The sequence below is a fragment of the Triticum aestivum genome, chromosome 1A (genome assembly GCF_018294505.1).
Source record: "Triticum aestivum cultivar Chinese Spring chromosome 1A, IWGSC CS RefSeq v2.1, whole genome shotgun sequence".
NCBI classification, from domain to species: domain Eukaryota; kingdom Viridiplantae; phylum Streptophyta; class Magnoliopsida; order Poales; family Poaceae; genus Triticum; species Triticum aestivum.
Genome location: NC_057794.1, coordinates 449,339,077 through 449,342,269, shown reverse-complemented (window position 1 = coordinate 449,342,269; position 3,193 = coordinate 449,339,077).

Below are 3,193 nucleotides of genomic sequence, written 5' to 3'. Positions count from 1 at the left end.
GGCATCCTTCCTAATGGTGACGTCACAGCGGAACTCTCAATGAAAGCACCAATGTCGGTGTCAAAACCGGCGGATCTCGGGTAGGGGGTCCCGAACTATGCGTCTAGGCGGATGGTAACAGGAGACAAGGGACACAATGTTTTTACCTAGGTTCGGGCCCTCTCGATGGAGGTAAAACCCTACTCCTGCTTGATTAATATTGATGATATGGGTAGTACAAGAGTAGATCTACCACGAGATCAAAGAGGCTAAACCCTAGAAGCTAGCCTATGGTATGATTGTTGTTCGTCCTATGGACTAAAACCCTCCAGTTTATATAGACATCGGAGAGGGCTAGGGTTACACAGAGTCGGTTACAATGGGAGGAGATCTACATATCCGTATTGCCAAGCTTACCTTCCACGCCAAGGAAAGTCCCATCCGGACACAGGACGAAGTCTTCAATCTTGTATCTTCATAGTCCAAGAGTCCGGACAAAGGTTATAGTCCGGCCATCCGGACACCCCCTAATCCAGGACTCCCTTAATGATCATCACACTTTTATTTTTCTTACAACTCAACAATTACAACTCGATACTTAGAACAAAATATGACTCTATATGAATGCCTCCGGCGGTGTACCAGAATATGCAATGATGCATGAGTGACACGTATGAAAGAATTATGAATGGTGGCTTTGCCACAAATACGATGTCAACTACATGATCATGCTAAGCAATATGACAATGATGGAGTGTGTCATGATAAACAGAACGGTGGAAAGTTGCATGGAAATATATCTCGGAATGGCTATGGAAATGCCACAATAGGTCGGTATGGTGGCTGTTTTGAGGAAGGTATAAGGTGGGTGTATGATACCGGCGAAAGGTGCGCGGTATTAGAGAGGCTAGCAAAGGTGGAAGGGTGAGAGTGCGTATAATCCACGGACTCAACATTAGTCATAAAGAACTCATATACTTATTGCAAAAATCTACAAGTTATCAAAGCAAAGTATTATGCGCATGCTCCTAGGGGGATAGATTGGTAGGAAAAGACCATCGCTCGTCCCCGACCGCCACTCATAAGGAAGACAATAAAAAAATAAATCATGCTCCGACTTCATCACATAACGGTTCACCATACGTGCATGCTATGGGAATCACAAACCTTAACACAAGTATTTCTCAAATTCACAACTACTCAACTAGCACAACTTTAATATCACCATCTTTATATCTCAAAACAATTATCAAGTATCAAACTTCTCATAGTATTAAACACACTCATAAGAAAGTTTTATTATTAATCTTTTATACCAAGCATATTAGGATTTTAAGCAAATTACCATGCTATTTAAGACTCTCAAAATAATCTAAGTGAAGCATGAGAGATCAATAGTTTCTATAAAACAAATCCACCACCGTGCTCTAAAAGATATAAGTGAAGTACTAGAGCAAAACTGCATAACTCAAAAGATATAAGCGAAGCACATAGAGTATTCTAACAAATTCCAAATCATGTATGGCTCTCTCAAAAGGTGTGTACAGCAAGGATTATTGTGGTAAACTAACAAATAAAGACTCAAATCATACAAGACGCTCCAAGCAAAACACATATCATGTGGTGAATAAAAATATAGCTCCAAGTAAAGTTACCGATAGAAGTAGACGAAAGAGGGGATGCCTTCCGGGGCATCCCCAAGCTTTGGCTTTTAGGTGTCCTTAGATTATCTTGGGGGTGCCATGGGCATCCACAAGCTTGGGCTATTGCCACTCCTTGTTCCATAATCCATCAAATATTTACCCAAAACTTGAAAACTTCACAACACAAAACTTAAAGTAGAGAATCTCGTGAGCTCCATTAGCAAAATAAAACAAAAGACCACTTCAAGGTACTGTAATTAACTCATTCTTTATTTATATTGGTGTTATACATACTGTATTCCAACTTCTCTATGGTTTATAAACTATTTTACTAGCCATAGATTCATCAAAATAAGCAAACAACACACGAAAAACAGAATCTGTCAAAAACAGAACAGTCTGTAGTAATCTGTATCTAGCGCAAGATCTGGAACCCTAAAAATTATAAAATAAGTTGCTGGACGTGAGGTATTTATCTATTAATCATCTTAAAAAATAATTAACTAAATAGCACTTTCCAAATAAAAATGACAGCAGTTCTCGTGAGCGCTAAAATTTCTGTTTTTTACAGCAAGTGTAACAAGACTTTCCCCAAGTCTTCCCAACGGTTCTACTTGGCACAAACACTAATTAAACACAAAAAACACAACCTAAACAGAGGCTAGATAAATTATTTATTACTAAATGGGAGCAAAAAGCAAGGTATAAAAATAAAATTGGGTTGCCTCACAACAAGCGCTATCGTTTAACGCCCCTAGCTAGGCATAAAAAGCAAGGATAGATCTAGGTATTGCCATCTTCGGTAGGCAATCCATAAGTGACTGTCATAGTAGATTCATAAGGTAATTTAATTTTCTTTCTAGGAAAGTGTTCCATGCCTTTCCTTAACGGAAATTGGAATCTAATATTTCCTTCCTTCATATCAATAATTGCACCAATCGTTCTAAGGAAAGGTCTATCAAGAATAATAGCACATGAAGGATTGCAATCTATGTCAAGAACAATAAAATCTACAGGCACATAATTCCTATTTGCAACGATAAGAACATCATTAATTCTTCCCATAGGTTTCTTAATAGTGGAATCCGCAAGGTGCAAGTTTAGAGAGCAATCATCAAAATCACGAAAACCTAACAAATCACACAAGGTCTTTGGAATCGTGGAAACACTAGCACCCAAATCACATAAAGCATAGCATTCATGATCTTTAATTTTAATTTTAATAGTTGGTTCTCATCATAAAGTTTTCTAGGGATAGAAACTTCCAATTCAAGTTTTCTTCATAAGATTGCATCAAGGCATCAACGATATGTTTAGTAAACGCTTTATTTTGACTATAAGCATGAGGAGAATTTAGCACATATTGTAACAAGGAAATACAATCAATCAAAGAGCAATTTTCATAGTTAAATTCCTTGAAATCCATAATAGTGGGTTCAACAACATCTAGGGTTTTAATTTCTTCAATCCCACTTTTATCAATTTTAGCATCAAGATCAACAAATTCCGAATTCTTGGAACGCCTTCTAGGTAAAGGTGGATCATATTAAGTCCCATCATTATCAAGATTC